General features: G+C 48.2%; 1 protein-coding gene across 2 annotated transcripts in view; it reads left to right on the forward strand.

Annotated features, from left to right (window-relative positions):
• The first annotated feature begins 3337 nt into the window (after positions 1 to 3337).
• The window catches only part of GCNT4 (glucosaminyl (N-acetyl) transferase 4), a 32438-nt gene continuing 9539 nt past the window's right edge, over positions 3338 to 26236 (forward strand). The window contains exons 1-2 of one of the 2 annotated variants that reach the window (XM_048850983.2): positions 3338 to 3482; positions 16202 to 16415. The gene's annotated coding sequence lies outside the window, so the exon portion shown is untranslated. Of the gene's footprint in view, positions 3483 to 11525; positions 12363 to 16201; positions 16416 to 26236 lie in introns of those variants that run through there. The other variant, XM_048850982.2, reaches the window with a different exon arrangement.

The raw sequence follows: 26236 nt of genomic DNA on the forward strand, positions 1-26236 counted from the left end.
CAGTGAGCTTTTACAATTACAGAGGTTTACAATGCAAACACTCAGTATAACTTTAGAGCAGGGGTGGGCAAACTAAGGCCCGTGGGCTGCATCGGCCCATCAGACCTTTAGATCTGGCCCTCGAGCTCCATTGCCCCGCTCTGGTGCTCCAGCTGGGGAGCGAGGTAGGGGACTGGCCCCGCTCCACCCACCTGGCGCTCCCATGTGTTCATGACTTGCGTGATGGGCGTGAGGGCACGCATGTTACTCTGCCTGCACAACCCAAATATGCCTCAGGCGCCATCAGAGCCTGGAATGTGCAAGCCAACTTGCCTGCTACCTGTTGGCTTAGGTGACTTTGATGTTTTAGTAGTGTTAATTTTCCATTGTTGAGGATAAAACAAAGAGTAGTTGGCATGGGAGTGCTCAGTGGCAGTTTTCAAAGTTATGGACTGTTGGGACCTACGTGGGAGGAGATTTCTCAGAGCAGGGAGCTGGTGAATCTCAGTGAGTTCCAATGACCGAACGCTGACCCCCGACAAATCCAGGCTAGAAAAAAAGGGCATGGAAAGGGGGTAAGTTTGGTTTAATTATTGTAATACGTTGTTATGATGGTATATTTATAATAGTAAGTAAAGTTTTATGTTTATTTCCACTAAAACATATCTTTATTATATGAAGTTTATTTGAATATCTCTGAATTGTTAATTTCATGAGCATTCATGGCCCACCATACAATTTCCATACCCAGATGTGGCCCTTGGGCCAAAAAGTTTGCTCGACCCAGCTCCCCAGCGGGAGCACTGAGTGGGGCGGCTCCCTAGCTAGAGCGCTGGAGCAGGGCAAGCCCCTGACCTCACTCCCCAGCAGGAATGCTGGACGGGCGCAATGGGGCAAGTCTCCAACCCCACTCCCCAGCTGGAACGCTGAAGTGGGGAAAGCGCCCGACCCTGTTCCCTGGCTGGAGTGCCGGAGTTGGGCAATGGAACTCGAGGGATGGATCAAAAGGTATGATGGGCCAGATGCGGCCCGTTGCCCACCCCTGCTTTAGACCATGGGTAAGGTTGAGATTTTATCACTGTTATTTTTAGTAAAAGTCACAGACAGGATGCAGGCAATATACAATATACAAAAATTCATGGAAGCCCACGAATTGTCTATTACTTTTACAATAAACGATGGGGGCGGGTTGATGGGGGGATGACTGATGCCTGAGCCCCATGGTGGCTGACAGCTGTGGGGCCCTGCTGCTGAAGCTGAAGCTGAAGGGAAAATGTCACAGAGGTCTCTGAAAGTCACAGAATCTGTGATTTCTGTGACCCCCATGACAAAATCTTATCCTTTGCTAGGGGATACCGACATTATTCGTAGGATTAACACGTGCAGCATCCTACAAAGTTTCCATTAAGTCTAAATGCTAAACACATTCTTATAACACTAATTTCTCTTTTAACTATCCTAATCCACAGGTAAAACAGACTGGTGTCCAGGTATGTATTTGTCAGTGTTCTGTGAGACCCTGGGCCTTGGCATGAGCTAGCACCTAGTCTGCCAGCATCACAAGAAGGAACCATGATTCTTTTTGAGAAGAAATGGGCCTAGTTACATTTTCCAGAAAAAAGAAAATGGACACAGAGAGACAGGAAGAGAAGAGAAAAATGAGAGAATACATTGAAGGGAGCGAGCAAACAGTAGATATGAAATGGAAAAGTAAAGAAATGAGAAAATAAACAACAAGGGCTTGATTCTGTGCTGAGTTACATCTCCTGCAAACCCAGTCGCCCCACTGGGTTACACAGGGTATAGATCACTGCAGAGTTTGGCCCTGTAAGTGGTTAGTTGGGTATTTTTACAATTATGTCACAGTGATGAGTTGTTTTTTCCCCCTGATTTTCAAGTCCTAATTTGAGACAGAAGGAAAAACTTAATGATTAAACAATTGAAAGAAATTAAGGGAAGAAAAAATAGAAACAAAAAGGCAGAAGTGATTGATGCCATTTTGCCTTCTTCTTGGAGTGAGGTAGGCTGTCCAGCAGCCAGTCAGCTAGTAATAAACATCCAGGTCCCATATAGTCCAATTTAAATTCCTGTTCCTAATCTACTTATTATGAAATGGATTTGGGGCCCAAATATCTCAGGTTACCTCTCTCTTACCCAGCTTTATTGGCTGAACTATACAGAGGTCGTGCTTAGGTTGGCTACTTGCTCAGAAAACGTCCATAAGTGTATATTAACAATAGCCCCACTAGCAGTTTCTTATTTTTAAGAGCAAAGTATAAATAATTTCTGCAAGCGTCCCTCAGGTTTATCTGGCAAGTATCGTCTCCTTCCTTTTTTATTTCAACAGTGGAGAACTGAGTTATTAAATTTTAAAAAAAATCCAGTGAGACTGTTGGTGGAGGAAGGGGCATGGAGGATACAAAAAGAAAAGAGATCTTTATTTATGCTACCACAGAGTTGTTCAGGGCCTTGGAAACAAGGATGAGAAGTGTCTTCTGTTGCTCATACTTAAATTGTAAGTTCCGTGGTGGAGAGGCAGTCTTTCTGTTTTGTATTTGCCAAGTGCTTTGCACAATGGGATCCTGGTTCATGACTTGGCATTCTGGTAATACAGATAATAATAATAATAATAAATTTGATACAGTGAATTTAAGGAAGGCAGTGCAGCAATTGAAAGAGGGGACTGTATGCAAGGGGTTTTAAAGCTGGGTTTTTTTTTTTTTTTGTATTTGTATTTTTTGAATGCTGAATTTTTGCCCTTGGAAAAGTTTCACCAATTATACCAATATAATTATACCCGTATAGTTTAACAGGTGTAACCACCTGTGTGGGAGCTCTTATTCTAGTGTACCTTTTCTGGTTTACATCTCAACAATATATTGTGCCAGTGAGTTCCACATGGTCTTTAGGTATTGTATAAAAAGGTTATTTTATTAATTTAAAATGTGTTGCATGTAAGTGTTGTTAGTTATCTCCTGGCTCACACACCAACATTTCCTGGGGACTGATTCATGGACCTTATTTTTTCATTACAGATTAGATTGGGTGAGTAACTCCTTTCCCCTGCAGCCACACCCCTGTTCTTTGCATAAGTAAATTCCCTACTCGCTGTTGTGTACAAAAACTGGGCCCCCCGAGGCAAGCCTGCAGTCGCATGTTTTCCTCAGAAAAGTTGAAAGCCTTGCTCTGCAGAGAGGAAACTGACAGGAAATTAGGCAAGAGAATGTGCCTCCTTTCCCATGGTTTCAAGTAATGAACAATTAAGTGGAATAAAATATTTAAACAAGCCACTTTTTCCATCACGGAAAATATTGGAATAAAGACAGAATAACTAAGCTCCGGAGCAGCTCTGCCGGCCAGCGCTGGGGCAGGAGGGGCCCTGGGCGGCCGCAGGATGAGAGTCGGGGCAGCAGCCCCACAGCTTCGCCGGAGGGAGGAGCCGGCCCGGCTGCGGCAACAATCGCTGCCACTTTGTACCCAGGAGTGAAACTTTCTGCATCCAGGTGAGCGAGCGGTCGGGGCAGCCGGGCTGGGCACAGAGCAGGGGAGCCGAGCTTGGGCGGTAGAGAGCGACAGGGGACTTCGGGGAGCGGGTGCGGAGGAACCGGGCTGCGGGGAGCCGGGCTGGGAAGGGAAAAGGGGGGCAGAGGTAGGCAGGGACGGCTGGGGGGAAGGAGCGGGGGGCCGCGCCGGGCTCAGGACAGCTGGGGGGCAGGCTAGAGATCGGCCTCAGGATCCAGCAGCCGCTGGTCCAACATCTGCAGCAAAGGCGCTGGCAGCGCCCCGCTGGGGGCCGGCCTGGCTTTGTCTGGGGTCCGCCAGGGAGGAAACGAGCCGGCTGGGGTCTGGGAAGGGGGAGGGTGTTTCGGTGACAGCGCTGGGCTGGTGGTAGGCGGCGTTTGAGGTTATTTTGAGTTAGTGCTGGTGGCTGTCCTTTGGGGTCATGTGTCCGATCTCAGGGGATTATCTCTGGTATGTGGAGATGGTTTGGGGGTGATGGGATGAGTTGAGATCGAGGCTGGTAGTTGGGGGTGGGGATGTGTTGCTGTTGGGGCTGTTGTAAGGGGAACAGTGATGGAGTCTCACCAGACCATTTATTTATGCTCACTAATAATAATCCTGGTGGATGCTCCATGACTGACTATTTCAAAATCAAGATCTGCGGTGGGAATTATTTTGGGGGACTTCCTGGGCCTGTGTTATGCAGGAGGTCAGACTCTCTAGATGATCACAATGGTCCCTTCTGGCCTTGGAATCGATGAATAAGAACGTAAGGCTCCAAAAAGAGCTTCACCTGGTGCACCAGTAACATGTCAAGGCGGGACATACAAGCCCTGAGGGATTATCCTGAGAATTTTCATACATCCACAGCTGTGGGTTTATAAAGGCCATGAGCGCACATTAGGTAAATGTAATAATTATATAGGTCACTGGTTAATGTTGGGACCCTCCCTCTCCCATAGATTAGTCCTGTGTTTGTTTCAGCCAGACTTTTAGCTGGGATTTTCCTTCATGTTCTGCATGGGAAATTGGCAGAGAGAGATTAGCTGGAACACAATGTCACAATGAATTTGGCTCAGAGAGATTAAATGACTTGCCTAAGGAAAGCCAATGAATCAGTGGCACAGACAGCTAAACCTCCTGTTCTTCTTCAACTGCTTCCTCATATCGATTCCAATTAGGTGTGTGCGCGCCGCGTGCATGATCGTCAGAAGATTTTTACCCTAGCAACACCTGGGGGGTCAGCTAAGGTGCCCCCTGGAGAGGCGCCTTCACAGTGTCCAATATATGCCCCAGCTGATCCAGTGCCCCCTCAGTTTCTTCTTACCACCTGTGATGGTTGTTGGAACTGTGGAGCGTGGCTTAGCTGAACTCCACTTTCCCTAGCTTCTCATTAGCACTTGTTAAAAGTTGTAAATAGTTTATAAATAGTTAATAGTTCTTTAGTAAGTAGTTATAGTTCTTTGTGTAAATAGTAGTTGTGGGGTAAGGGGCTTCTCCCCTTCCCTCCCAGTACCCGGGCTGATGCCTAGGTCTCTGGGTTTCAAACCATGCTTGGCCTGCCTTAAGCTGATGCCTATGGGAGACCCCCACGACTCCTGCTTGAAGTGCCCAGGAGAATCCCATCAAGCTGACAAGCGCCCCATCTGCAAGGCATTCAAGCCTCGGACTAAAAAGGAGCAGGACTTTTGTCTGAAGCAGCACCTTATGGAAGCATCACTTAGCCCGATGTCCTCAGCCCCATGCCAAGACCCGGTGCCAACTTCATTGGTTCGGAGCGCACCTGCGGCACCGGAGCGCTCAGCGCAACATCCGGGCACCGACAAAGACTCCCGGCACTGGACGCCTCCGGCACCCCTACCAGCGCGGCGGCGTCGCTCTCTCTCTCTGGGACCGAAGAGGCAGCACAAGCAACATGCTGCCCCGTTGCAGTTGCTGGTGCCACCTGGGCCTCCCTCAGAGCCGCATCCAGTGTTGGAGTGACCGGCATAGGCACCAAGCCCTGCACCCTGGGCTCTGGCGCTGTATGCTCCCCCGTGCGCACCGTGGTTGTGCTTAGGCCACTGTCCACGCCGGAGACATTCTCCATGGCGCGCGACCTGATGGCGCTCACCGAGCCGGGACCATCGCAGCCTCTGGTGCCACCGGTACGGGCTGTTCCTTCAAAAGGAAAGCCCTCCATGCTACACCCTCCATCACAGAGCGAGATAGGACGGCACCGATCCCGGTCATCGTCCCGATCCAGACGCCGGTCTCGTTCATGGCACCCCTCGCAGTCCTGGCACTGATCACCATCTCGGCACCGGTCGCATTCGCGGGGTCGCTCCGCCTCACAAAGATCTTCTTGTCAGTACGGTTGGTACCAGTTCAGCTCACGACACTGATCACAGCGCCGGTCTGAGTGCCGATTTACTCGGAATCGATCCTGGCGCCAATCCACCCATAGATCTTCATTGGGGTCCAGATCTGGCTCCCGGTACCGATACAGCCACCGGTACCGATCAGGATCGCGACACCGATCTCCATCTCCCTGGAGCAGTGCAGTACCACATGCCAAGATGGCACCGCAAACATACTCGGCCCCACCTTGGCCGTCCCGCTCCGCCTTGAGGTCATCTCAAGCAGGAAGTGGCTACCACGTTCAGGACCAAGAGGTGGATGGCGCTAGCCAATGGCAGGACGAGGGCCAGGACCCTAGTCAGAGTCCTCTGCAATGGTCCTTTTGGACTCCTTGGGCTTACCATCAGGCCCAGGGTGTCCCCTCGGGGGCTTTTCGCTCTGCCCACTCAGAGCCCCGGGTACCGGAGGCCACAGTGAGTCGCCCTCCCCTGGGTGGCTCGGAGGCGACTGCCCTGCCCCCAGTTCAGGCCCACGCCCCTAGCGTGGTGGACCTAGGGCAACCAGAGCCTCCCAGCAAGACCTTCCCCAGGACCCATTAGTCCTGGGGGTATCCTCCTCATCTTCCCCAGATGAGGGGATAGCGGGTACGTCCTCCTCTAGCCCCCCACCTATAGACCTCCGTGCCCACTAGGAACCTCCAGGTGGAGGAGGTGGTGGAGGTAGAGGATCCAGTAGTGGCCATTCTGTCTGCCGACACACCATCCAGAATAGCCTTGCCTTTCATTCGGACTATTCAGGCTAATGCCACTACAATCTGGCAATCTCCAGCCTCTATTCCTCCTACTGCCAAGGGGTTGGAGAGGAAATATTTTGTCCCCTCCAAAGACTTCGAGTACTTGTATACTCACCCTCAGCCATGCTCTCTTGTTGTACAGTTCGTTAACGAGAGGGAGAGACACGGCCAACAAGCCCCCGGACCTAAATCCAAGGATGCTAGATGCCTGGATTTATTCAGGTGCAACATATACTCTACTAGTGGCTTGTAACTCAGAGTGGCTAACCAGCAGGCCCTCTTGAGCCGATTCAATTATAATACCTGGAACTTGATGCAGAAGTTCAAGGAGCTTATCCCTCAAGAGTCGAGGGAGGAGTTCGGGGCTTTAGCAGAGGAGGGCAAGAAAGTAGCCAGAAAGAAACAAGCCTCATTAGATGTGGCAGACTCGACAGCTAGGACTCTAGCCTCAGGAGTAGCTATGCGCCGCATCTCCTGGCTACAGGTCTCCGGTCTCCCACCTGAATTCCAGCAAACCATACAGGACCTACCCTTTGATGGCCAGAATCTGTTCTCGGAGAAGACAGACTCCAGTCTTCAGAGTCTGAAGGACAACTCGGCCATCATGTGTTCACTGGGCATGCATACCCTGGTAACGCAATGTAGGCCCTTCCAATCCCAATCACAGCACACCTACCCCAACCCCTGGCCCAGACAGGACTTCTTTAGAAGACGCAGCCGAGGTGGTAGGTGGAGACAGTCTGGTCAGCAGACGGGCCAGAGCCAGGGTCCCCCCAAATCATTTGCAGGACCCAAACAACACTTTTGAAGGTGTGCCCAAAGGCGGAGCACCAGTCTCCTTCCCGGATCCTTCCCTGCCTTTCTACAACCGCCTCTCCCATTTCCTCTGTGCGTGGTCCTGTATAACATCATACCGCTGGATCCTACGCACAGTGGAAAGTAGATACAGCCTTCAATTTGCTCGGCGCCCCCCCTCCCCATCCCCGTCCTTTTTCAGGGACCCTTCTCACGAGCAACTCCTTCTACAGGAGGTGCAAATGCTCTTAGCTATCGGAGCGATAGAGGAGGTTCCAAGGGAACTGAGGGGCAGGGAGTTTTACTCCCGATATTTCCTAATCCCCAAGGCAAAGGGGGGGCTACGGCTCATCCTGGACCTGCGTGGACTGAGCAAATTCATGGTAAAGTTGAAGTTCTGCATGGTTTCCCTGGAGACCATTATTCCTTCCCTGGATCCCGGAGATGGTACACCGCCCTCGACATAAAGGACGCGTATTTCCACATAGTGATTTACCCGCCACACAGGCGTTTCCTTCGCTTTGTGGTCAACCGACAGCACTTCCAGTCTACCATCCTTCCCTTCGGTCTATCCACAGCACCAAGGGTCTTTATGAAGTGTATGGCTGTCGTAGCTGTCTCCCTTCATCAACATCGTATCCAAGTGTTTCCGTACCTCGCTGACTGGCTCATTCAGGGCTGCTCCAGGGACCAGGTGCAATCTCATGTTCAGTTCACCATGAGCGTGTTCAGACAGCTAGGCCTGCTGCTCAGTGTAGAAAAGTCCACTTTGGAGCTGACCCAAAGGATAGACTTCATCGGCACAGTCCTAGATTCAAAACTCGCCTGCGCATTTCTACCGGAAGCACGCTTTCAGGCCCTAGTGAACATCATTCATGGCCTGCAAGGCTTCCCGACCTTGACAGTACGGACATGCCTAGGTCTCCTGGGACACATGGCGTCTTGTACATTTGTGACCAGACACGCCAGACTACACCTCCGTCCACTTCAGGCCTGGCTCTCAACCGTATACCATCCAGGCCGGCACAGCATGGACATGGTGGTCACGGTACCGCCGGACATCTTAGGCTCCCTGAACTGGTGGCTGAACCTCAAGTAAGTAGTCGAGGGAGTACCATTCCATGCCCCACAGCCCTCCCTCACCCTAACCATGGACGCATCTTTTCTGAGTTGGGGCACTCACCTCGGGAACTTTCGCATGCAGGGCCTTTGGTCCACACAAGAGATATCCCTGCACATCAATGTACAGGAGCTGAGAGCAGTGCGCCTGGCTTGTCAAGTATTTCACAGGCACCTTCAGGGCCATTTTGTTGCAGTTCTCACAGACAACACAACGGTCATGTTTTATATCAACAAACAAGGGGGAGCACAATCGTCCCCCCTCTGTCAGGAAGCCATTCTCCTGTGGGAATTCTGCATAGCCCACTCGATCCCTCTGGTGGCGTCTTTTCTCCCAGGAGTCCAGAACACCTTAGAGGACCACCTCAGCAGATCCTTCCAGGCTCACAAGTGGTTGGTTCGCCCAGACGTCATCCACTCTGTCTTCCAGAAGTGGGGGTTTCCCCACATAGACCTGTTTGCCCCTCGCGAGAATCGGAAGTGCCAGGTGTTCTGCTCTCTCCAAGGATGCTCCCCAGGTTCCCTATCGGACGCCTTCCTAATACTGTGGAAAAACCACCTGTGTTATGCCTTTCCTCCATTCCCGTTAGTCCACAGGGTCCTGCTCAAGTTGTGCAGGGACAGAGCCCACTTAATTTTGGTCACCCAGGCGTGGCCCAGGCAGCACTGGTATACCACTCTCCTAGAGCTGTCGGTGGTCACTCCAATTCCACTTCCGTTGTGGCCGGACCTGATCATGCAGGAACATGGACGACTCTGCCATCCTGACCTGCGATCCCTCCACCTTACAGTGTGGACGCTGCATGGCTAACTCCGTCTGAGCTACGTTGCTCCCGCTCGGTGCAACAGGTCCTTCTGGGTAGCAGAAAGCCCTCTACCAGATCCACGTATTTGGCCAAGTGGAAGCGTTTTTCCTGCTGGTGTGCTCTGAGTGATATGGCCCCCCCTGCAGGCGTCAGTACCTACCATCTTGGACTACCTCTTGTCCTTGAAACAGCAGGGCCTGGCAGTTTCATCCATCAGAATACACCTAGCAGCGATTTCAGCCTTCCACCCGGGCGAAAATGGGCCCTTGGTCTTCTCCAATCCTATTCAGCAGGTTCCTCAAGGGATTGGAACACCTGTACCCGCAAATTCGGCATCCGGTCCCTAAGTGGGACCTCAACCTGGTCCTATCCAGACTCTTGGGTGCCCCGTTCGAGCTGATGGCTACCTGCTCGCTCCTGTACCTTTCCTGGAAGACAGCCTTCCTCATAGCTATCATCTCGGCGAGGCATGTGTCCGAGCTTAGAACTCTTACGTTGGAACCACCATACATGGTGTTCCACAAGGACAAGGTACAGCTGTGACCACACCCAGCCTTCCTTCCTAAGGTGGTCTCTGCCTTTCATGTCAACCAAGACATCTTCCTCCTGGTCTTCTATCCAAAGCTGCACGCCTCTCGACGGGACCAACAACTGCACTTCCTAGACATTCGCAGAGCCCTCGCCTTTTACATCGAGCGAACAAAAACCTTTTAGGAAAACAACTCAGCTGTTTGTTGCTGTGGCAGACTGGATGAAAGGCCTCCCAGTCTCCTCCCAGCGCAGCTCGTCCTGGATCACATCATGCATCCGTGCGTGCTATGATTTGGCTGGTGTCCCAACTACACACCTTACTGGCCACTTCACCCGGGCCCAAGCTTTGTCCTCCACTTTCCTGGCTCATGTACCAATTCAGGAGATATGTAGAGCAGCAACTTGGTCATCGGTACATACCTTTGCTACCCACTATGCAATAGTCCAGCAGTCAAGAGGTGATGCGGCATTTGGTTCAGCAGTTCTGCACTCCGCGACATCTCACTCTGACCCCACCGCCTAGGTAAGGCTTGAGAGTCATCTAATTGAAAAGAAATTGGGGATTGTGCCTGCTTTGAGCAGGGGGTTGGACTTGATGATCTCCTGAGGTCCCTTCCAACCCTGATATTCTGTGATTCTGTGATATGAGCAAGCCTTCGTCAGTGAATCTGGCCCGGGAACTTCCCACCCAGAACTGTTGTTCTTCGAGATGTGTTGCTCATATCCATTCCAAACCCGCCCTCCTTCCCCTCTGTCAGAGTAGCCGGCAAGAAGGAACTGAGCTGGCGCTGGATCAGCTGGGGCATATTTTCAGCACTGTGAAGGCGCCACTCCAGGAGGCGCCTCAGCTGACCCACTGGGTGTGGCTAGGGTAAAAATCTTCCTACAATCCTGCATGCGGCACGCACACACCTAATTGGAATGGAGATGAGCAACACATGTCGAAGAACAACAGTTACAAAGTCCTTTTCCGCACATAAAATGGTTGCTTCCCCAGTCAACACTTCACGTTTTCATAACTTTCAGAGTCCCCCTAGGGCTTATCTGGAGAGGAAACAGCCTGTGTTAGTGGAGGATTGATGCCAATTCACATTATCTCAGTGACTGTCAGCATCATAAACCCTATGCAAAAGTGAATCCCTTTAAAAATAAAGAAGTAGCCCTCTATAACATTTCTAAGCATATCCAAATGTAGGTCACAAACATGAAGAGAAAGGCGTTACTTGAGATGTATATAGATTCACTGCTGCCGGGTTTTGTGCTCCAGCAGCTGGGATAGAGAAGTTGAGGCTGTGAAATGAGTAACCCGTTTTCAAAGGCAACAGTTTAGCACTGAACGTCCCCCGCCCCCGTCTTTCACCACTTCCCTGACTGCCAAAGTAAGGGGGGGTGCTGGGTATGATGAGTTCCCCTTTCTGGCTCCCAGGGCTGAGACCAAAAGATGACCAACATCGAGGCACAAGTACCCCCAGACGATGTGCAAAGCGTTCGCTGGTTGCAAAAGCGACCCCGCCGCCAGGGAGCCAAGCCCCAGCGGCGCGGCGCGGCTCGGGGCAGGGGGGGATTCCCGGGGCGGATTCCCGGGGCGGGGCGCGGCCTCTCCGGGCACAGCTGGATTGCGGGCCGCTCCAGCTGTTACTGCAACATCCCAGCGCTTCTGCCTCTCGCTCCTGCCGGCCGGCAGGTTGAGGGAGGCGGAGGCGTCCCTCCTTTCCCGTCACGCCCTGGGGTGCTCAGTCAGCCCCGCAGCCAGGGAGGGAGCAGCCCGGGGCGCCTCCCCCCAGCCCCACTGTCTTCCGCCTGCTGCTAACATCTGCTGCAGCCCGCGCGCTGCCTCGCAGCTGCTGCGACCGCAGCCTGGGCTCCCCCGCTCTGCGGCGCCTTCGTCCGTGAATCTGGCCCGGGAACTTCCCACCCAGCCAGCCCCGGCTCAGAGCCGCTCCCCTGCCGGGAAGGCTGGTCCCGCGCGGGAGGCGGGGTCACCGCCCCTCGGCTGCTCCGGCTCCGCCGTAACTTTGCATGTCGGGGTTCCCCTCGGGGAGGGGGAGCACCGCGGGGCTGCGAAGCGAACCGGCTTTCGCCCGCCAGCTACACACACAGTTTGCCGGGCGGGGCTCACTCGGCGCCCCAAACTTTCGCACAGGCTCCGCCCTGCGGGGCCAGCGGCGCGCCGCGGCTCGGAGCTGGCGGGCAGAGGCGGGGCGGGCTCGTGACGGATCGTGTCCAAAGCTGCCGAGCCCAGAGGCAACAGCGGCGGCTTCTGCCTCCCGGGCCCCGGCTGGCGGCGGGGGAGGACAGAGCGAGCGAGCTGAGGGGAGGCGCGCAGGGGCTCGCTCAGGGGTATTCGCCGCTGCGAGCGCTCGCTGCCTCCCGGGGACTCCAGCGGGCCCGGCCCGGCGCGGGACGAGCAAAGGTCGCCGGCTGAAAGGAAGCCCGGAGGGACCCGCGGGGAGGCCCGGAGCCACTGAGTTGCTGCGCTCAGCCAAATGGCTGCAAAGGTAAAGTGGGACTGGTTTGTCCGTGTTCAAGCTCGGGGCTCCCGGGCCAGGCACTTTAGAGTCCTCTTTGTGCTCCGAGAAGCCTCGGGGAGCATTCAGGGGCTGGTGTCACTCCGGCTAGGTCCCGGGGCGTAAGGAAGATCTGATAAAGTGAACAACACGCACCAATCACATGCCTTTGTGGGGAAACAGCTGGCACAGAATTATCATCCAGGTCATGTGAAATAATAATTCATTGGGAGCTGCTGCCACGGCTTATTGATACCAACTGTGGGGGCCGGTGCCCTGTTGGTCTGGGTTAGAAAGCAGTGGTTCCCAACCAGGGGTATACACGGGGGACATCAACTCATTTAGATATCTGCCTAGTTTTACAACAGGCTACATAAAAAGCACTAGCGAAGTCAGTACAAACTAACATTTCATACAATGACTTGTTTATACTGCTCTACATACTATATGCTGAAATGTAAGTACAATATTTATATGTCAGTTGATTTATAATTATATGGTAATATGAGAAAGGAGGCAATTTTTTCAGAAACAGCATCCTGTGACGCTTGTATTTTTATGTCTGATTTTGCAAGCAAGTAGTTTTCAGGAGAGGTGAAACTGGGGGTATGCAAGAGAAATCAGACTCCTGAAAGGGGTACAGTAGTCTGGAAAGGCTGAGAACCATTCTTTAGACTGTAAGTTCTTTCAGGCAAGGAATGTTTTACTCTATCTACATTTTTTGGCACAATATTTACAGTTTGTGGCCAAATGTTGCAAAAACGGTTGCATAACTTAGGCTCCACAGTGTGTATTTGTGCTGAATGCTCCTTGAAAACTTACTAATAAATGTAATTAATAATGAATATTCTGTGCCAGGTGTTGCACCAGAATGGCATGATACTTTTGTTTGTTTGTTTTTTACTAGCCACACATTTGTAATTGTAACTTGCCATCTGGAGAAGTATGTACATATTTACAGGATAGCTTGTAGGAATTGTATTGCATGTTTACATTTGCTGCTTGTGCTTCAGCTCTATGCACCACATCTGTCACTCCATTGACATAAATGAAACAAGGAATAGACAGGGCAAATGTGTGTGTGTGGGGGGAAGAAGGTGCACGTGGGCCTGATTCTGCTCTCACCTGCATCAGCTTCACACCAGTGCAATACCACTGACTACTTCTATCGCATGTGGGTGCAAGCGGGAGGAGGATCAGAGCTTTCAAAATTTTAGATCTTCTTTTCTGTAGTTAGTGAATGATATCAAGGGTTTTCCTCCAAGATGGAGATTCCATGTTCTTGTCAGTGGTGTATTGCTTGAGATTTCTGACAGGAATACTGGATGTTTTTAAAATCAATTTGAGGAGAACTGTTAGGCTTGTAAAAATGAAGGACTGGGTTTACTGGCTGTGGTCAGGCATTCAGATTACTCCAAACTCTGCTAATGCACTTCCAGTCTGACCTGCAGCACTCATGCCTTACGGTTCTAGTTTAAGGCCTTTTTATGAGCAGCAACTGTTAATCATGCCAACTTCTTAGTAAATTTTGGTTCCCCATTACAGTACCACTTAGAAGTTGGCTGAGCCATTCAAATTTGTTTTTTATCATTTGATGTTAGGTCTCCACAGATGAAAGGCTAGTGCATTAATCTATAGTAGCACTGAGCTTCCTAGTACATTTATTCTTGTTAAACTCAAGACCAGTTTTTTCTAGTAGAGGTAAAAAGTTAAAAAATGTTAAGTGCTAGTCTAGCCAGGAGAACATTTCCCCCTAGAGAAGAGGAGTTAGTTAGTGAACTCTCCTTTTTCCATGCTGCAAACCTGATCACCCTATCCCACAGAAAAATACATGGGTTAGGTCATTGGGAGCAAAATTAGCCGTGAAGTTCCACATAATAGGCCAGATCTTTGGCTGATGTATATCACTGTTTCATTTAATTTCATACAGCAACACTGATTTACACCAGTTGAGGATCTGGTCCACAGAGGTTTCCCTAAATTATTCCAGGGGTTGGGGTTTGCCCTCCTGTGCAATGAACAGAGAGTTCCACACATACATCTGAGGTCTGCGAGGCTGGGTACATCTGTGCATAGGCATTGAGCCGTCAGCTTGGCTCTGTGGCCCCATGATCCCTTTAGGATTCTAGGTAGCTCAGCTTTATTGGAGCCATGCTACGGGAGCTTCTTCCATCAGCAGCTACTGATAGCCCCTTCCCCCCGCCCATGAATAGTGATTTCAAGATATAGAGAGGGACAATGAAAAAGTTATTTGAAGCTTCAAGCTACATTGACTGTTTTGCAGATTCCCATGAGTTTTGGAGAAGGCAATACATGCCTAGCCCCTCTCCACTTGAGGATCTCTGACTTTGTAGAGAGGAGGAGTGGGAAGAAAGAATGGCAACATGGGTCTCAGAACAGGGGTGTTGGAACTAGGGGAGCTGGCGGTGTGGTAGCACCACCTAGCTTTAAGTGGCTTCCATCATGTACAGGGTCTACAGTTTTGTTCAGTGACTTTCAGCACCCCAACAATAAAAATTGTTCCAGTGCTGCTGTCTCAGAGGATGATTAGGCCCCTTGTAATTGTAAATCAAGAGTGAAAACACTGAGATGAGAATTATTATTGCAGATTATTTTTAAGAGAAAATGGGCCAACATTTTCAAAAGCACCTGAGTGATTTAGAAGTTTAAGTCCAATTGAAAAGCAATGGGACTTACGCTTCTAAGTTACGTAAGTGCTTTAGAAAATTTGACCCATGATGTTCTGGGCACTGTGTAAGACAAAACAATAAGACCATTCCTGCTGCAAGGAGTTTACCAGCCAAAAACAGATGCATAAAAGAAGATGCACTTGGAGACCCAGTTAACTTAGTGTTGGTATGTAATGATATCTCTCCTCTTATCTAGTGCTGGGGTAGAGTGTAGACACATCTGATGAAGTGAGCTGTGGCTCACGAAAGCTCATGCTCAAATAAATTGGTTAGTCTCTAAGGTGCCACAAGTACTCCTTTTCTTTTTGCGAATACAGACTAACACGGCTGTTCCTCTGAAACCTGATATTGTGTGTGTGTATGTCATATGGTTTTGCAGAAATTACAATGTTGCCTTTCTGATCACAATAGTACCTCTGAGGTTGAAATATCATTTCTTTCTAAACACATGAATCAAAGTTTCAAAAACTGAACATCTGAGCTGCTTGTATCTGCAACTGATCTGAAGAAATAAAGCCTGTTTCTCTTCCCACTTATACAGGATCTGCGTACTAGTGGAACTCCACTGACTTTGAGGGAGTTACTTCTGTTTTATACCAGGATTTCTGAAAGTTGAATTAGGCCCAATGTCTTTCAAAGTAGCTGGTGTCTAATAAAAGAAATGTCTTTACCTGCAGTTCTCCAAAACCGTATTTTTCAAGTTTGCCAGATTCAGGTACCATCAGGAGCAGATATTATGTTCCATTGTATAACATAACAAGAAAATGAGTGACAGCATAAGGTGCTATGCCTCAGTGTATTAAGCGGTACATTTGAACAACGGGCTGAGATCAAATTTTTCAGATGCCAAATGTTCTTTTACATAGTTCTCCTGCTATCAGGGGAAAGTCTGAGCAAGTGTCAAACTCAGGTCATTGTGGGTATTTAGAAGATGTCAATAGTTAAAGACAACAGTAATTTCACACAATTCACGCTAAGAATGGGTAGTAGAGGATTTGGTACAGTGAAATCACGAAACCAAGCTGTTTAAATTATGAACTAAACATAAGCAGCTAAAGAGATGTGCTTATTACATAACACTTCCACGGTTACTGTACTTTTTCATTAACATTTTAATTTATATATTTTTTTTCTTTGCAGGCAGGAATGTTCCCCCTGGTCCTCACATATACATGTCTGAATACTCGATTAAAACATAGTTAAAGAGGATATTAAAGCTTGGAACACTGTTTGTGGGTTCTAGGAGGATGGAGGAAAACAACTACTCTTGTGTATCCAGTCAGTCATGGTGTCCCTCGAGCAAAGCTTTCTAGAACACTTTCCCAAGGAAAGAAGATAAAGCAAAGTTCAAAAGGTAGGTTTAGACTGAATGTTGATTTGAGCAATGTTGTTGACTCAGCATGTATAAGTTGGAGTGGTGAGGATTCCTGTGTGGAATAATAGCCTTGAAGTATCTGATCCACAGCAAAGGTTCAAACCAAAGAGTCCGTAAGGAACTCAGTAGTAATGTGAGCTGCTTCGTGCTCATAGAGAACTTGTGGGTAACTAGCCGACGGTGTTTCCCCTTCCATTACAGCTTAACAGGGAAGCATCATCCTCTCTCCTTCTAATGCCCTCTGCGAACCCTCCCCAGTTCTGTCCATGTTAACCTAAATTTCATGTCCCATGGAAAGCATATCAGGGGCTTTCACATCAGGTTATGTTTAATTAGGAGTCCAAATATGGATTTAGATGCTTAACTTTTAGGTAACTAAGTTTGAAAATTTTGCCATTAACTATATCTTTACTTATCCCTAGATCTTATGCTTATTTCCCCCTTCCTGCTGGGTTCTGCATCTCTGGGCCTCAGCTGGCATGACACAGTAATTTGGGACATATGAGTGGAAGAAATTTGCCTACTGAATCTTGGGCATTGTACCTGAGAGGTCCCAATCAAATAACATAACAAAGGGCCGGACCTAAACTTTGCTTGTGGGGAAGAAAGGTCTGGTGGTTAGAGCAGTATCCTAGGACTCAGGAGACCTATGTTCATTTTCCTGCTCTGCCACAGACTTCCTGTGTGACCTTGGGCAAGTCACTTAGTTTCTCAGCTGCCATCAGTAAAATAGTGATAATAGTTCTTCCCTCCCTCACAAGGTGTTGTGAGGATAAATATATTAAAAAGCTTCAGGCGATCAGATACTATGGTGATTTGGGCCATATAAATACCTAAGACGGATGGAAAAGAACATACAGGAAGTTTAAAGAACATACAGACACCTACGACTGAGTAACAGACAGAGAGGTAAAATAGTTAATGTTGGGTGCATCTGGTGCTGTAGGGAATGAGAAATAAGTCTGTGCACCCACCCGCCTTGTGGGGTCTCAGTGCCCAGGCTCCAGCCTGAACCAAAAAGTCTACACTGCGATTTTTAGTTCCATGAGCCTGAGGCAGCCAACCTGCGTTCTGAGACTTGGTGCTGTGGGGTTTATATTGAAGTGTAGATGTATCCTCTGATGTGAACAAATACAATAGATGTATAAATACAAATAGATAATTATATAAATACAATGTACCCTCTGATGTGAACAAATACTAGGGCTTAGGATATAGAAGTGAAACTCTTAAGGTAGGATTTTACCCACCAGAAATATGAATACAATCAGCAAGTGAATCTATGTGGATCACTACTGAATCTTCCTTAGCAGGGTTAACAAGACAGCATAGTGGGACTACATAATTGGCAGACCCATCTGGCAGCTCCTGACTTGGGTCACTGAAGCAATTATATTCTGTGCATGCTGCATAGAAACAGAAACAATGTGAGGAGGAAATCAGATAAAGAATCTAGTAATGGCAGAATTCCTTATGATCACAAATAATCCCTTGCAAAGATGCCACCAGTAAAATAGCACCATTTGAACAAAGATAAGAAATGTGTCAACAGTTCATGGGAAAGGTTGGACAAGACTCTGGGTAGAAGCAGTTATGTCGGATCTTGCCATTGACATGTTTGTCCTTCTGGACAGATTAGATCCAGAACTCTGGTTCAGGTGACCTTCAGGTCTGAGCATAACCAGTGGCCCTCATCAGAACTGTCCCCCCTTGGATTTCAATAAATGTTCTTCATGGTTATCCCCTCCCTGTGGGGGCAGGACTGAATTATCTTAATATGTAACCCAAAAGATGAAGAAATTTGGATTTTTTTTTAAAAAAATGTAGTTTAAACAGTGTAGCTATTACTTTAAATATATCCTTGGACACTGGTTAATTCCCAAGTGTATGGTATGTCACTTGGCTGTTTTTCTAGAATCTAGAGTTTTGCATGGCCACGTGGGAGTCCAATGCCAGGGAGGAGTGATGCCATCTGGAAAGGCTGGGTGAGGAGTCTAGTGGTGGAAAAAGTTGTTGAGAACACCTGAGAACCACCTCCTCCTCTTCCCCTGGCCTGCAGTCCTGATGTGACCCACTTCCCCACATTGCTAGTTCAGGAAGCAGCTAGATACAGCTGCTTGCGTGGGAAGCAGGCAAGAAGCAGTACTGAGCACAGAATGGCCTAATGCAGGAAAGAGTTACCCAGAAGAGGTAGGAGTCAGTCCTCTGTTCTTGTGTACAGTCAATGTATCTACAAGCTGGTGGTGCATGAAAAGGTCATTGGCATCTCTGAGTTTCACAAGGAGCCTGGGATTTGCTGTTACTTTGTGTACACACAGTTTATGGTAACAATTGTAATAATAGTCAGGAGCTGCAGTAAAACATTTAAAATCTCCCAACAACCCAAATGCTCCCTGCGTAAATCGTTAGTCTTAGTCAAATGAAATCATGCCTAAGTCCGGGTCTTCAGATATAGCCACACCACAAGCCCATAGACTATGTTTACTATCCTCTTCTGATTATTTAAGTCCATAAACGTGTTTAGTTCATTTGAAGCCCAATTTAAGCCTTTCTTGCCCTGAAATCCAGCTGAAATAGCAATGCTGTCACTGAGCTGGTCAAGACAATCTGGTGCCCAAGGCAAAACTTCAGTGTGCTGCCCCTCCCAGAACAGACTTTTGGGGTCGGAGGATATGTTGAGCCATCTGTTGGTTCGGTGGTGCCTTGTTTGCCTATAGCTAGAGTGACCAGTGAATTGGTGCAAAGCCCTTCTATTCTTGTTTAATTCTGAAATGCACCTGCAATCTTGGCCCTGAAATTCCAGATTCTGTTGCTGGCCTTAGCAATTTCAGGACAATGAGACTCGTTCAGAACTTGTGTGCCAGTTTTATACCACTTTATCTCTACTGACTTCCCAGGAGTTACTCTTCAGTTACGCTGATGTGAGGTCAGAAACCGATCTAGTGCTCCTAATTGCCAGAGCACTGCCGGTCACAAGTAGCTCGAAGAACTTAGATACCAGTGTGATAGGCCCTATGCATTGATTAAATAGCTAGAGTACAAAGAATGCATGAAATAGGAAGGAAATAAGATGATAATATTTTTCCTGAGTAGCCTATAAACAGAAACCAAACTTAAAATCTCTCCAGAGAGATTAATTCTATCCACAATGGGTACACCCATTATCTTCTAGTTGCCATGAAATGTTCCTAAATATCATGTAATAACTCCATGCAGTACAGTGGAATTCCCATGTCACATAGCAGGATCTCGTAGTATAGTGTATGCTAGCTTATAAAGTTTCTCATGCACTGTAGTCAATAATGTTATCTTCTATTCACAAACTATGGGCCAAATTCTTTTCATATATATGGTTCCCTTAACTTAATTAAAAGCTGGATGCTTGCTGCAGAACATAGTTATTCCACCTGGATTTTGTCTGGGATACCAGGATTAACATACATATTCTTTAAAATGTCAAGTAGGACTTTTACTGGCCACCAGTTGCCAACACATAAGGTTTATGGTTCCTCTGAATTAACTGCATCTGATGTCAGCAGAACCACCGGCCCCTCCCAGCTGAACCCTTTCCACTGAGACCCATGTTCTAATTTTAGTTTGATTTTCCAAATAATCAGCTGCGAACTCTAGAGATTTGCTGTCAGGCAAAACAATTGTAATTGACCTCTGTGGTCTGTAAGTGGGCACTCAGAGTTGATAGCATTTAGTTATACACCCTGGACTCAATTCTGCTGTCAGTTACACCGGTGAAGCTCAGCTGCATGGGGGCAGAATTTGCCCTCACCCCCGTGCTTGTGAGTGGATTCATTTTTTGTTAAATGTGTACTTGGTAGGATCTTGAGCAGCGTTCATGGCCTTATGAATGGGAAACTCTGAATATCCTTTCAATCAGCAGTGTCCAACACTTGTAGCATGACAGTGGAACTTATTGCTTCAAAGAAGTCAAGAGACCACAATTCGCGCTTAAGGGGGACCGATTCTCTGCCTTGTTCCATTCCCTTTGTGCCTCTCAGGCTGAGGAACAGCAGGGGAAGGACACTAGCTGTTCAGAGTGCTCCCGCCTCCCATGAGGATCCATTCCTGACTGTAGTCAAAGCAGTGGGAGACACTGGGAGAAATGAAGCCCCTGAACACATTCAAATACTTCCATTTAGAAATCACAGGGCATGGCTCTGGGAACACACACTGAACTCCTAATCAAATACACATTTTCTTCTTAATCCAATAGTCTCTGAGTGCCATGATTTAGAGCCTGGAGGGCCAGAGGTTGGACACCCCTGCTTTGGCTACAACAGATTTCATCTCGGACAAGCTGCAGATATGCATGTGTCAAACAAAAACCTCTTCAGATGAACTGCCCTGGATTTGAACATTCTACAGACATTGGTACCATAAAATGTCAGTGTGTCTGGAGAGGCCTTTTTAACTACAAACAGAGCAACCAAGACTGTTTGGTGTTATCAGAGCTGTCTGCTCTCGGTGGGCAGGTGGGTGGAGAATCCCACTAGGTTTGTCAAGGAGGCCAGGTTGAGCCCCCTACAGAAAGTGCAGGGGAGCTATTCCCCTTGAGCCAGTGGATCATCTAATATCCGTATAGATCTTGGGGGAGAGCCACACAGAAGTCCTGTGCTTCCACTCCAGATCCAGAGCCCCTGTCCTCCTCCTGGGTTGCTGACATAGGAAACTCCCTCCACCCATTGCTACTTTGAGAACTTCTTTGGAAGTGTATGTGTGTTGTGAGGAGGAGGCTGTTTTGATTTCCCAGCATAGAAGGCGACGGAGGCTGTTTTAGCTGGATTTGTTGTTGCTGGGTTGAGGGAATGATGTGTTCCCTTGGCCCTCCCTTTCTAGATTCCTCCCCACAAGCAGCGCTCTGGATCCATGGAGGGTCCTTCCAGAGGGTCCAAAGTGGGGGGTGGCCAGGATCAGAGCAAGGCTTCAGTGAAAGTTGTTGACTCCTACTCTGCGCAGGATGGGAGAGATCAGCATGCAGAGAGTCCTCTCTGTGCTTTGATCTTTGAAGATCCTGTTCCTGATTGTGACAGAATCTGACTGGCCACCCACAAAGGGATATTTGGAGAAGCATGCGGGGTAGGCTGTGCTAGGCACATGGTACTGTATTTAAAGAGCTGTGACTCGGTTGAGTCACTGCAGTGATTATCATACTTTAACTTTATTTAGCATATTTCTTCAGAAGAATCTCAAGAGCAGGTTTCTATTTACACTGTGCGGTGCCTTGTTTGGGGTTTCTCAAGTCAGTGGGTTGGTCTATAGACCAGTATGCTAGGTGGGGCTCTGTATCTCTCAGTGGGATTTCAATGCCTTCTGCATTCTTGTATTAACTCTTAGCTTAGTAATATAATCATTGTTTGTCCTGCCTCCATGGCTCTGTCTACACTGGTTTATTTGTCCCTATGTAATTACATGAGTGCAAACTCACAGTATAGATACACTGCACTGCTATAAGTCAGGGGGGTCACTCTGTGTGACTTACCCACGTGAATTACTGGGTTAAGATGTACAGGTGTAAGCCCTGTTTTGCACTGGTGTGCTATGGTGTGCAAATAACTGGGGTTTGCCCAGGTCTAACTACATCAGTGTAGCTACATTAGTGCCAGCTTCTGTAGTCTGCCCAAGTTGGTGACTGCCGAGGAACAATCACTGCTAAGGAAGGACATGATCCTGTTCTTGGACTGGATTTACAGCAGTGAAATTCCACTGACTTCGTTGGAACAGTTCCTGATTTACTCTAGCATGAGATGTGTCTGGTTAGTATCTTACAGACAAAAAAAAGGGGGATGGCTGGGGGGTGGGCTAGATTGTGGGTTTAAGGCTTGTCCTTCCTTGTGGGGGTTATGATGCAGCTGCACTGCAGGGGGAGCCCGTGGGGACCTGCAAAATTCCTCCACAGTCTCCTCGTGGTGGAGCGGCAGCCCGCCTCCAATTTGAAGGGCATAGTGTGTATTCAGCTCAACACTGATGTCTATACTGAGAGGAGCAGGCCCCACCTCCACTCCACCCACTTTGGGTTGGCTACAGCCACTTGGGTTAGCCTGGAGCATCTCTACATTCAGGGAGTGCAAGGACAGTAACTGTAGTTGACCCCTGTTGCAGTAACACAAGGAAGAGAGAGGCTCCTCCACTCTCTCTCTCTCTCTCTTTTCCCTTACCCACTTACACAAGGCCATCATAAACTGCCCCAGATTATTTGTGGTTTTCGAACTTATAAAGCTGCTCAAATCTGTGTCTTGCAAAAAAACCACAAGAACAGAGGAGGATGCAGCTGTGAATCCATCTAGACTGGTCTATCAGTGGCCAAACCCACATGCAGACAATAGCATAATAGGTCATGTGAAATAAGATGCCTGTTAGTGGTTTCTGCTCTGAAAACTTGGCAGTTAGCGGTCAGCAAATGCCTTGAAACACAATAGTTCATATGCCCTATCCCTACTTGTGTCCTGTCTCACGTAACTGTGGATGTTCACATTAGTCAGATAAATGCCTACTCTTACAAAGCTGCTGAGCTCTTGGTCTCTATGATACAACATATAACGAGCCTGCCACAAGGTTAGAAAGTGTTTCCTAAATCAGTTTTAAATGTGTTGCTTAGCAGTTTTATGGTGTTCTTGCATTATGTGGAAAGGTAAATAAAAGCACCCGATTTACCTTCTGTCATTACTATCTACGCTGCTAGCAAGTCCCCGCTCTAACTTAGACAGGCTGGATAGTCAGTGCAGAGTAGTGAGGGCTACAAGATGTAATAAGCCTTCACTTAGTCCTGAGGGACTATCCTTAAGCAGGTAGATGAATCACTACAGCTACCAGGTGGCATAACCTTGGCGGTACCCGATCTTGGCCATCAAAAGAAGGTGGTGACTCCCACCTCCTTTCCTGCCATAACAATCCTACATAAGGGGAAAAAAAATATTGACCCTGCATGCAACACATAAGGAAAATGGAACTTAATAAGAGGAATGGTATAAGCACCTGAGATACGTTATTAGGCACAGCCAGAGATTGGATTAGATAACGAGAGGCCAAGGAGAAGGGTAAACTTGGGCATTTCTATTCTATTCTGTATAGGTTCTTGTACCACTCTTATCATCATAGTATCTGAGCACTCTCCAGTAGCGCATTAAGCATCATGACTAAGACTACGATTTTGTCACAGGGGTCTTGGAAGTCATGGAATCCGTGACTTCCAAAGACCTCCGTGACTTCAGCCCCAGCAGCTGGGAGCTGCAGGGTCCCACCACCTCCCGCAGTGGCAGGGAGCTGTGAGGTATCCCCACCATCTGAGGCAGCAGGGCCCCCAACCTCCGAGCCACCATGAACAGCAGGGGTACCCCGCAGCTCCTCGCCACTGCAAACAGCAGAGGGGGTATCCTACAGCTCCCCACCACCGTGGACAGCTGAGGGACCCCTGCAGCTCCCTGCTGCCGCTGGGGACAGGGGAACCCTGCAGCTCTGAGCTGTGGGTGGAGGGGAGACCTGGAGCTCCGAGCCCCCATGGGTGGTGAGGGTCCCTGGAGCTCCCAGCTACCCCACAGCTTCTCAGCCCCTTCCCATTTTATCATGGATATTTTTAGTAAAAGTCAGGGACATGTCACAGGCTTTTGTGAATTTTTCTTTATTGCCTGTGACCTGTCCGTGAGTTTTACTAAAAATATCCATGACAAAACCTTAGCCTTAGTCAAGACTGACATCTCTCTCTCTCTCTCTCTCTCATCCTTTCCTCAGAGGGAGAATGATGTGCGCAGTGGAGTGTTATGTTTTGGTAGGGTTTTGGTTTTTTTAAACATACATGCTTTGTGTTTGTTAGGGCATGCTGGTTGAAAAAATATCTTATGTACTTGGAATTGACGAACTTGCCCCTGAGAGAGCATGGTCTCCTGCACAGATGAGGTGGACAGCTCCTTTCTGCCAGAGGGGCGGCATTGTCAACCGCAGTCTTCCTCTGAGGGCTGTAGGCAATCTTTTAGATATGCTGAGCACAGGCCACTCAGCATCTTGAAGATAAGAACAGAGACCTTGAACTTGACTTCATGTTCTATGGAAAGCCAGTGTAGGGAGCAAAGATAGGTCTGATGTGCTTGCGGTAACCATGTTGCTAACGAGAAGTGCTGCAATGTTCTGTGCTAGCTGGAGTTTCTTAAGAGCTAATGGCTTCATGCTCAGGTTTATCCCATTGCTATAACCCAGATGGGAAGTGATGAAGGTGTGTCTAACTAAGGCCAGCTCATCATCCACCAGGATGGGACACGGTCTCCTAGCCAACAGGACATGGTAGAAAGCATTTCTCCCAGATGCTGCTATGTGAGAGCTTAATGTCAGCTAAGACTCCAACAGCACTCCTAAGCTATTGATGGAATTGACCAATTGGGTGTGTGTGCCTTCAGTCAAAGGAGACTGCACCTAGGCTGCAAACTCTTGAAGTGTGCTTTTCTCTGCTCACCAGCAGGGCTCAGCTTCAGCCAGTTGTTGTTCATCCATGAGCTGATCTCATCTAAACATTGGGCCATCTTGGTGGTAGTGGTGTGGTCATATATGGTGGAGAATAGGTAAAGTTGTGTATCATCTTCATATTGCTGGCACTTGAGTCCATGTAGTCTGACCAGTTCATCGCTGGCCATGGGTAGATCCTGAATAGGACCAGAGAGAGAACCCCATAAATGAAGAGTCTAGTCATGGAGGTTTAATTTTCTATCACTATTCTTTGAGTGCACCCCTCCAGGAAGACTCAGACCATTTCAGTGCATTAACCTGGATCTCTGCCACCTCTCTGAAACAGGATAGCAGTATCTCAGGTCAAGAGTGTTGAATGCTGTAGAGATGTCCAGGAGGATGAGAATGGATGTCTGCCCTCTATCCGTTGTCAGGAGGAGATCATCCATCAGTACCACTAAAACTGTTTTTGTCCCAGGTCCTTGCCTGAATCCAGATTGTGCCAGGTCTAAGATATTGACTTCAGTCAGGAAAGTTTATAGTTGGCCTTTGACTAGCATCTCTATGAGCTAGGACAGGAATGGAAGGTTTGAGATACTGGGTGTTAGTTGGCTAGAACCAATGTATTTGGCTTGGTTTCTTCACTGTTAATAACACTACTGTGTGTTTGAAGGAAAATTTCCTTCATTGAATTAGACCTTACCTTAGACTTTAGCCCATCCCGTGCTTTGCTGCACATTGAACGACTCTCATTTGCCATCCTTGCCTGTCAACCGCCCTTCTCGCCAAATATTCCCATTTCGTGTTGATGTGCTTGATGTCATTCAGAACTGTTTGTTTCCATGTTATTTGCAGTCTTCCTCTCTTTCTTCTTGCGTTTTCTGGCTTCCATTCAAGGGTGGTATTAGGTAAGCATTCTTTTCCATTCTCAGCACATGTCCCAGCCATCTATGTCGTCTTTTGTACATTATTTGTGAGAGGGTGCCTTGTCCAGTCATTTTTCTGACTTCTTCATTCGTCTTCCTATCTCTGTATGTTATTCCCAATATTCTTCTCAGACATTTGTGATGAAATGCATCCAACTTTTGCATATCTTTCTTGGTAAGTTGCCATGTCTCACTGCTTTATGTTGTGACGGCGATAACAATTGCTTTGTGCATGTTCAGTTTTGTCTTGAGGGAGATGTTTTTGAGTCTTCCAAATGCAGCGTTTGCTTTCTCGATTCTTCTTGTTCTTCTTCTTTCTTTCCTCAGAACTAGTACCATCTTGGCTGATGATACTTCCAAGATATGTAAAATTGTCCACCTTCTCCAGTTTCTCTTCTTCAATTTTGATATTTGTCCCGATAGTCCCCA

This window comes from Caretta caretta, chromosome 5 (assembly GCF_965140235.1).
Source record: "Caretta caretta isolate rCarCar2 chromosome 5, rCarCar1.hap1, whole genome shotgun sequence".
In the NCBI taxonomy this organism is placed as follows: Eukaryota; Metazoa; Chordata; order Testudines; family Cheloniidae; genus Caretta; species Caretta caretta.